The following is a 10,615-nucleotide window of genomic DNA, read 5'->3' on the forward strand; positions in this document are numbered from 1 at the left end:
TATTAAAATGACTTAGCTAAAGCTTTCCTGCTCACGATAGGAGCACTTGCTGGGCAACCATAAAAATGAGTTTGGATCCCAGTATCCACATAACAATCTGAGTATCTTGTAACCCCAGCATTGGAGGTAGTGGAGACTGAAGGGACATGTGGCTTTGGCAGGCTTTGCTCTTCTCCCCATTCCCTCTGCCTTGCTAAAAACCATTAAATTGTATTACTAAAGCTAGCCCCCATGGCCTATTCCCTTATTTGGCCACCTTCTGATGCTGACTACCAAAGTCCAGCTATCAAAAATGCCCTTTAGTTCACCTAATTAACATGCCCAATTAAAATTAAACTTCATCCTAATACGGAGTTTCGCCTTGTACCTTTATAAACTGCTGTTTTCGTCTGTGCTACATCTGTGTCCTCTATCCAGAGGCAGTCCTCTGTCCCTCTGGCACAAATACCTCTGCCTCCTTTCCCTTACCCTTCCCCTTCTTCCTCGTCCCAGTCCCTGTCTCCATTACCACACCATCATAGCCCATTCTAACACAGACTTCCCCTTAAATTACATCTGCAAGGTCGTTCACTGTTGTTTTCTCCATGAGTCAGAAAGCAGTTATTTTCTTTCCTGCTTAATAAAGGATCTCTGTGAAAATAGGTGTTTGGTGTAGTTTGTGCCTAATCTGGTGTCCAGGACGAGCCAGCCCCCGATGTTGGGGCAGGGGTTCTTCAGAGATAGGATCTCTGGTGCTTGCCGGCTTCTAGTTTAGCCAAGAAAATGCAAGCCCTTCCTTCAGGGAGAGGGCTTCATAAAAGAATAGGCAGAATAATAGAAGACATTTGACACTTGCACATAGTCACTAAGACAAAGGAGGCGGGAAGATGACTCAGTATATAACGGCACTTGTCACTGAACCTGATGATCTGAGTTTGATTCCTGGAGCTCACATAGTGGAAGGAAAATTGACTACTACCACAAATTGTCCTCTGAGGTCCACACATGGGCCCTGGCATGCATGTGGTACATAGGTAAACATGCCTATGAAAATCCATACACATAAGTGTTTTTTATATATATATATATATATATAAAACTTTAAAAAAATTAGTGAAAATGAGGACTGGAGAGACAGCTCAGCAGTTAAGAACACTTACTCTGCAGAAGACCTGGCCGGGTTCTCCCTACACCCATGTGGTGGGTCACAATCTTCTGTAACTACAATTCTAGGGGATTCAGTGCCTGTTCTGACCTCCATTGGCTCTTGTATGCATATGGTGCACATACATGCACTCAGGTGCACACACAAAAATTTTTTTAATTAAAAAAGTGGGCCAGGTGTAGTGGCATGTGTTTTTAGTCCTATCACCAGGGAGGCAAAGGCAGGTGGATTTCTGTGTGTTCCAGGCTGGCTTGGTCTATATAATGAGTTCCAGGACAGCCTTGTCTCAAAGAACCTAAAATAAACTGGTGGTGGCCCATACCCTTTATCCCAGCACTCAAGGCAGAGGCAGGATGATCTCTGAGTTCAAGGCCAGCCTGGTCTACAAATTGAGTTCCAGGACAGCCAGTGCTGTTACACAGAGAAATCCTGTCTAGAGGGGAAAAAAAATCACACCTAAAATAAATAATAGTAATAGCGGGGTGGTGATAACACAGCTTTAATCCCAGCACTAGGGAGGCAGAGGCAGGCAAATCTGAGTTTGAGGCCAGCCTGGTAGTTCCTCTACAGCTAGGTCTACACAGAGAAACCCTCTTTCAAAAACCAATAACAACACAAATTTTTTAGGATGTCGTTTTGTTGGTCTTAGAAACAAGGTCTCACTATGTAGACCAGAATGGCCTTGAACTCACAGAGACCTACCTACCACCTACTGCTGCCTTCCAAGTGATCCAGTGATCAAAGGCATGTGCCACACCCCTGCTTTCTTAGGTTTTATACCAATTCCTACATTGTGTGCATCTTGCTGATTCCTTGAAACTGAGAAGCCAAAGATGTATCCACAGGGTGTTTTAGCCACTGCGTGCTTTAGCTTTCTAACTGTCGAGGTGGGGTTCTAAACATTAGCGCCCTATACAGTAAGAACTGCATGTGTTGTAGTGAGACTGGTCTTCAGTGCTCCTTAGAGTGAGACATAATTAGAACACAGCAAAACAGGTTGGAATTTAATCTGTTGTTTGGAATGTGGAGTGTTATTTCCCTGTAAGCAGTGACATGGGACAATGAAGTTATTTTAGGATTTAGTATACCATTGGGGCTTTTACAAAACTTCAAAGTCCAAGAATCCTCATGTATTTTTTTCTTTATAATTCATGGTTTGAAGGTATATTTAGTAACTAACTTTGTATGTTGTAAAACTTGTGACTATGAAGGGATGGATTTCCTCAAGAGTTTCCTAGGTCAGTTGTATAACAGTTTCCTCTGAGACAGAAACATCCCATCCATCAGGGAAGCTCTTTAAACAGAAGGTAAATGAAACAACCCCAGGAAGTCCCTGAAACTGACCAGATTCACTAGGCCTCTCCAGCTTCTTTCAGACAAGCAAAGATGCAAACATGCATCTGAGTCCAGAGCAACAAGCAGAAACCAGCTGAGCATCTGGAAGAGGTTTAGATCAACTGAGACACCTGGAAAGTATTCTCTAAATTGATGATTTGCCTGTAGGCTGTGCAGTGTGCCCTGCACCAGGTTTGTGAGCTGTCACTCATGCTGGAGTGGGCTTTGGGGATGCAACTGTCAGAGTCATTTATGCTCCTGTGAGTAATCCTCCAAAAACTCATTGGTAGGTGGTGGTTGTGCACACCTTTAATCCCAGTGCTTGGGAGGCAGAGGCAGGTGGTGGATCTCTGTGAGTTTGAGACCAGCCTGGTCTACAAATCAAGTTCCAGGACAGCTAGGACTGTTACACAGAGAAACCCTATCTCAGAAAGAAAAAAAAAAGCTTTATTGGTTTACCAAGTTGGACTTTGGTGGCTTCTATACTTTGGTCTGTTGGGGTTCTCTGTCTGGAGTGAGTAGATGTGTGTTGTGTCTCCCAGGGGAAAAAAAAGTCACACAGTCACATAACATCTACCTACTTTTCTTTCTTTCTCTTTCTCTCTCTCTTTTTTTTTCTTTTTTTTCCGTTTTGTTTTTCTTTTTTTTTTTTTTTTTTTTTGGTTTTTCGAGACAGGGTTTCTCTGTGTAGCTTTGCGCCTTTCCTGGAATTCGCTTTGGAGACCAGGCTGGCCTCGAACTCACAGAGATCCGCCTGCCTCTGCCTCCCGAGTGCTGGGATTAAAGGCGTGCGCCACCACCGCCCGGCCCGTTTTGTTTTTCAAGACAGGGTTTCTCTGTGTAACAGTCCTGGCTGTCCTAGAACTCGCTTTGTAGACCAGGCTAGCCTTGAACTCACTGAGTTCTGCCTGCCTCTGCCTTCCAAGTGCTGGGATTAAAGGCATGTGCCACCACTGCCCGGCTCCCACTTTTCTATATATTTATTTGATTTTTTTTTGTTCCTTAAATTTATTTATTTTTCGGACAGGTTCTTACTATATAGCCCTAGCTGGCCTTGAACTTACTCTGTAAACCAGGCTGGCCTTGAACTCACAGAGGTCTGCCTGCCTCTGCTTCCTGGGTGCTGGAATTAAAGATCTGCACCACCATACCTGGTTACATCTTTTGACTTATTTTTGTGTGTATGAATGTGTGCCTGAGTGCAGGTATGTACACTATATGCCTTCAGGAGCCCATGGAGGTCAGAATAGACATTGGATGGATCCCTGGAATTGTAGTTACAGATTGTGAGCTATCATGTGGGTGTAGGGACAACCCAGGTCTTCTGCAAGAATAAATGTTCTTAACTGCTAAGCTGTCTCTCCAGTCTCTATTTTCATTTACTGCTCTTGCAGAGAACCTCGGTGTAGCTCCCAGCTCTCACATGGTGGCTTACAACAATCTGTAACTCCAGTTTCAGGGTATCAACCCTCTAATGATCTCCTTGGGCACCAGGCATGCATGCATTGCAGACATACTTGCAGGCACAAACACTTATACACATCAAATATATGTTCCAGTGCTTGGGAAGAGGGTGGAAACAGGAGGCTCAAGAGTCCAGGGTTCTCAGCAGCTGCAGTGTGAGCCTGTATTACATGCGACTCTGTCTCAAAAGAGAAACCCCTCTGGGCGGTGGTGGTGCATGCTTTTAACCCCAGCACTTGGGAGGCAGAGCCAGGCGGATCTCTGTGAGTTCGAGGCCAGCCTGGGCTACAGAGTGAGATCCAGGACAGCACTAAAGCTGCACAGAGAAACCCTGTCTCGAAAACACACACACACACACACACACACACACACACACACACACACACACACACAAAGAGAAACCTCATTTTTGTAATGGAGGTCGAAGAATCTGTCCATACAAAGTACAACAAGATGGGAAGAAAAGGGTTTTATTTATTTGTTTGTTTGTTTGTTTACTTTTAATGACCTTTAATGCCTGACTCTCCTGCCTCTACCTCCCAAGTACTGGGATACTACAAACACGACTATCAGTGCCTGCCCTCTGCCCTGCAGCTTTCATAGCCAGAATTTTCCTGACGACTTAAGAGGAAGTCATTTGGAAGCGGGGGCAGTATCTTAAAAACATTGATCTCTGTTTTTGATGAAGACCCAGCTAAGAAAAGGACAGACAGATGGATACTAAATTTGGCTTTAGAAGTGATGCCTGTGACGGTTTGAGGAGAGGTTAAGTTACAAGTGACATGTTCAGGAGGTCCCCTCAGTGGTTGGGATTAAGATGTAAATCGGAGTGGTTTTGAAAACAAAACAAAACCTGTAAACAGCTATCGAGGGTTCTATAAAAACCATCTCCAACCTACAAATCTAAGGAAAGAGAAGACAGAGGAAATCCAGCTATGAGGGGGAAATGACTCAGGTTGTTATTGAAGCCAACATCAAATGATTCACATGAACGGCTGAGCAGCAGTGAATTGAACCTGGTAGGAGGGGCTCAGATTCTGGCCCCAACCCTGTCCTTGATAGCTTCTTCTTCTACTGCTGTTGGCACAGTCTCCTGTTCCTTAGGAGTCTATTCCTCAACAGAAAGACATATATTTATATAAGTAAAGAAAATAACTGAAATATGAATACTGAATGATGTGTGTTGATGAATGATGTAAGGAAATATATAAAGGAATCAATAAATGTGCAAATAAGATTAAAAAAAAAAAGAGTCTATTCCTCTGGCCGGGCGGTGGTGGCACACGCCTTTAATCCCAGCACTGGGAGGCAGAGCCAGATGGATCTCTGTGAGTTCGAGGCCAGCCTGGTCTACAAAGTGAGTTTCAGGAAAGGCGCAAAACTACACAGAGAAACCCTGTCTCGAAAAGCAAAACAAAACAAACAAACAAACAAAAAACAAACAAAACAAAACAAAAAAGATTCTATTCCTCCTTCCTCCTCTTGGTGTGTGTTTCAAGGCAGGGCTTCTCTATATAACAGTCCTGGCTGTCCTGGAACTCTCTTTGTAGATCAGACTGGCCTTAAACTCACAGAGATCTGCCTGCCTCTGCCCCCAATGCTGGTTCAGAACTTGCTATGTAGACCAGGCTACCCTGGATTCAGAGATCTTGAGTTGGGGTATTAAAACTTGTGCTTGGGGCTAGCGAGGACCCATCAGTTAAAAGCACTCGCTGGAACTAGAAAATATTATCCTGAGTGAGGTAACCCAACCCCAGAAGGACAAACATGGTATATTCTCACTCATAAGTGGATACTAGATATAAAGCAAAGAACAATCAGACTGCAACCCACAGAACTAGGGAGGCTATATAGCAGGGGGGACCCTAGGATGACTGTGGCTTATAATAAGTTTTGGTTTTACTCAATTACTGGGCAAGCCTCAATGAAACATTTCACTATTAGGATAAGAATTTATACTGTATCAAGCTGATAATAGAAAAATAAATAAAAATGAAAAAAAAAGAATAAAATGGAAAAAAAAAGCACTTGCTGATTTTGCAGAGGATCTGCTGTTGACTCCTAGCCCCACAGAGCATTTAACAAAGATCTGTAATTCCCATTCCAGGGGCCTAACACTCTTCTTCGGCCTCTGCTGGTACTGCACACATGTGGTACACAGATATAGAGGCAAAACACCTATAATATAAAATATAAGTAAAAGAAAATGTGTTTGATAGCTTGTGCCACCACACCTTGTTTATGAGTCATTTTAAGAGCCAGGCCTTCACAGTACAGGAGACACAGAGGCAGGAGGAGCTCTGAGTTCAAGGCCAGCCTGGTTCACATAGTGAGTTCAAGACTAGCCTGAGCTACATAGTGAGACCCTGTCTTACACTACCAAAAAAAACAAAAAACAACAACAACAAAAAAAAAACAGGGGTGGAGGGAGGGAGGGAGGAAAGGAGGGAGAGAAAGAGAAGCAGAAGAGAGAGAGAATTCAATTTTTGGTCCTTTTCTTTTTGGTTTTTTGAGACAGGGTTTCTCTGTGTAACAGCCCTAGCTGTTCTGAAACTCGCTCCCTAACCAGGCTGGCCTCCAGCTCACAGAGATCCACCTGGATTAAAGGCGTGTGCCACCACTGCTCAGCTTTATCTGTTTTTTTAATTTATTTTATTTTATTTTTTTGTTTTTTCAAGACAGGGTTTCTCTGTGTAGCTTTGCGCCTTTCCTGGATCTTGCTCTGTAGCCCAGGCTGGCCTTGAATTCACAGAGATCCGCCTGGCTTTGCCTCCTGAGTGCTGGGATTAAAGGCATGCGCCACCACTGCCTGACTATCTGTTTTTTTAGACAGTGGTTCTCTGTGTATCTCTGGCTGTCCTGGAACTCATTTTGTGTACCAGGCTGGCATAGAACTCACAGGAATCTGCCTGCCTCTGCTTCCTGAGTGCTCCATTTACATGTATTTATTTCATGTGCATATATGAGCATGTGTACATCTATGCATGAACATACGCGTGGGTGAAGGTGTGAGAATCACCTCAGGTTCTCTCCACCATATGGTGCCTGGGGATTGAACCTGAGATCTCAGGTGTGCTCGCCTCCTGCATGACTCTGAACAACACTCTTCCTATTACTTAACAATCTCAATAATACGAAATGCTGGAAGCAGATTGGTACTTCTCTTCTCTGCTAAAAAGATGTCAAGTTGACAGGGTGGTGCACACCTATAATCCTAGCACCTGGCTGGGAGAGGCAGGACGGGAAGATTCCAGGCTCAACACGAAATATCCTTTATGCTTCTGCAATTAATACAGACATGGGTGATTGTGCTTCTAGAGAAAAAGGAATTTTGGTTTTTGTGAAAGCCTAGAGGGAGGGGAGGGTAGTTAAGCAAGATGGCCGAAAACACTAACTTCCAACTGCCTGAAGAGGGCCAAGGAAGAGGAATGTTGTTGAGTTTTGTGGAAATACTGAAGCTACAGAGGATGGGAGACATCTACTTTTAGCAGTTAGGTTTGACACGAGAAAGGGTCAGCCATCAGCTGCCTGCAAGCCTTTACCTAAGACTTTGCCTATTATGATCTTTAAACAGCCCTCCAAGTGCTGCCCGCATGTGCTGCCGGGGTAAATTTACCCAGACAGGTGGAAGAATCATGACTTAAGGGTTAGAAACAGCTGCAGCGTCTCCCGCAGCTCTGATGGTTTGGGAGATGAGGCCATCCCCTCACCAGGCATTAGCCAGCTTTAGAACATGCCTCTAAAACTAAACCATCGCTTGGGCCTATTCATATGCCATACATTAAAGAGTAATATTAAAGTTTTCTTTTGTTTTTATAAAGAAATTCCAGTCTTTTCCCGGAGTGTTGGTACAGGCTTTTAATCCCAGCACTCAGGAGGCAGAGGCAGGAGATCTCTGTGAGTTTAAAGCCAGCCTGGTCTACAGAGCAGGTTCCAGGACATCCAGGGCCACACAGACAACATTTAAAACAAACACAAACCCTATCATTTCCGCACTGTTTCTGTTGCCGACTCTTTGATAGGTGTCTCACTGTGACTCACAGTAGGTCTTAAGAAAAAGCTAGTTCATAGCAGTAATTTCCATCCTTAAGAAGAATGTCCTCGTGAAAGATCTCGTCTCTCTCCAGAGGAGTGGACAGCTGGCAGCTTATTTGGGGCACGGGGAATGCAATGTTATTTCCTAAATGTTGGTCAGGTGAAAGTGCATATTTAAAGATTTCATGGGCCATCTACCCTGCGTAGCAGTACTGTCCTGTACTACTGAGGGCCAGCCGGGAATGTTGGTGTAACCAGACACTGGGAAGGTAATAAAAGCCATAGCAGTGGGGTGTGGGATGATAAAAGCTTAGTCAGCAGACACCAGAAGGCAATTGCATGATTTTTATTTTCTGTCAGGGTGTAAATTTTACAATTTTCTTCTTAAACTGTTTATTTTTTTAGATAGGGTTTCTCTATGTAGCCCTGGCTATCCTGGAACTCACTCTATTGGGCTGGCCCTCAAATTTACAGAGATCTGTACGCCTCTGTCTCCTGAGTGCTGGGGTCAAAGGCATGTGTCACCACCAACTGGCTTCTTCTTAAACTTTTAAGAAGATTTTTAAATGTATATGAATGTTTTCCCTGAATGTGCGAGGTAAGTGCCTGGTGCTCGTGGAAGTCAGCTCCTCTGTGGGAGTTGAACCTGCTTGCTCTGGAAGAGCAGCCAGTGCTATTACCCAGTGAGCCCTCTTTCCAGCCATCCCTGCCATTTTTTTTTCTTTCAAATTTTAGTTGTTTTTTTTTTTCCTGAGATAGTCTCCCTATACATCCCTGGCTGTCCTGGAACTCACTCTGTAGACCAGGCTGGCCTTTAACTCACAAAGATCTGCCTGCTTCTGCCTCCTTAGTGCTGGGATCAAAGGTGTGCGCCATCATGTCTGGCCTCACTCCCCTACCCTCTTTTTTTTTGGCTAAGAAATCTGCTTACCTCTTTGTCCTGAGTGCTGGGATTAACGGCACTCCTGGCCTAAAAACAAACAAACAAACAAACAAACCAGTCAGGATGTAGTGGCCCATCCCTTTAATCCCAGCACCCAAGGAGGCAGAGGCAGGTGATCTCTGAGTTCTAGGCCAGCCTGATCCACAGAGTGAGTTCCAGGACAGCCAGAGATACACAGAGAAACCCTGTCTCAAAAAACAAACAAACAACAACAAAACAAACAAACACAAACTTAGAAAATTGTGGGGGGGGGGCGGGTTTGGAGACTGGGTTTCTCTGAGTAGTCCTGGCTGGCGTGGAACTTGCTCTGTAAACCAGGCTGGTCTTCAAACTCAGAGCTCGTCCTGCCTCTGCCTTCCAAGCATTGGAATTAAAGGCCTTTGCCACTGCTTGGCACAAGATTTCTTTTGTGTATATGCGAGTGCCTGCATGTAATTAGGTGTACCATGTGAGTGCAGTGCCCAGCAGATCCTCTGGAACGGGAGTTACCGTTTTTTGATCCACCCTGTGCGTTCTGGAACTGAACCTAGGTCCTCTACAATACCAGCAATTGCTGTTAACAATTCATCCCCCTTGCGAGGTAGTGGCGCACGCCTTTAATCCCAGCACTCGGGAGGCAGAGGCAGGTCTCTGTGAGCTCAAGGCCAGCCTGGTCTACAGAGTGAGTTTCTAGGACAGCCAGAGCTACACAGCGAGAAACCCTGTTTAAAAACAAAACAAAACAAAAAAAGAAGAGGTTGGGCGGTCGTGGTGCACACCATTAATCCCAGCACTCAGGAGGTAGAGCCAGGCGGATCTCTGTGAGTTCGAGGCCAGCCTGGACTACCAAGTGAGTTCCAGGAAAGGCGCAAAGCTACACAGAGAAACCCTGTCTTGAAAAACCAAAAAAAAAAAAAAAAAAAAAAAAAAAAAAAGCAAAGAACCTAAACAAAAAACAAACCCAAACAACAAAAGCCAAACAAACAAACAAAAAACCACTTCAGCCCCTCCCTACTTTCTTCTTTTTTGACACAGGGTCTCACTGTATAGACCAGGATGGCTTCAAACTCAAAGTGATCCTCCTGCCAAGTGAAGGCATTACAGCAAGTGCCACCATATCCCGCTGAGGTAACATTTTGTTTAGGTAGTGTGTGTGTGTGTGTGTGTGTGTGTGTGTGTGTGTGTGTGTGTGTGCCTCAGGGCACACAGTTGGAGGCCAGAGGTTCAGGAGTTGGGTCTCATTTTGTTTAGGTAGTGTGTGTGTGTGTGTGTGTGTGTGTGTGTGTGTGTGTGTGTGTGTGTGTGTGTGTGCCTCAGGGCACACAGTTGGAGGCCAGAGGTTCAGGAGTTGGGTCTCTTCTTCCACCTTCTGGGTCTTTGGAGAGCGAACTCAGGTTGTCATGCTGGGAGGCAAGCGCCTTTCCTTCTGAGCTACCTCAACAGCCCCTCAAGTAACTTGTAAAAGTGACAGTGAACACTTGTGGGGAGCAGGACCGGATTGTCGGGTGGGGGAAGGGGAGACTATAGCGGCCAGTCCCTGTACAGGAAGGGGGCGGGGCTTAGACTGAGCCGTGGCCGGCGCAGCCCGTCTTCATGCCGAGCTGTGATTAGCACTGTAGGGAACCAATAGAAATGAAGAGATCTTTTCAAATTGACCAATGGTGACATAGGGAGGGTGGGTCCTCAGGAGCCCTATAAAGTGCGGGTCCTGCGAG

The sequence above is a fragment of the Peromyscus californicus genome, unplaced genomic scaffold (genome assembly GCF_007827085.1).
Source record: "Peromyscus californicus insignis strain IS unplaced genomic scaffold, ASM782708v3 Scaffold_3__1_contigs__length_106647218, whole genome shotgun sequence".
In the NCBI taxonomy this organism is placed as follows: Eukaryota; Metazoa; Chordata; class Mammalia; order Rodentia; family Cricetidae; genus Peromyscus; species Peromyscus californicus.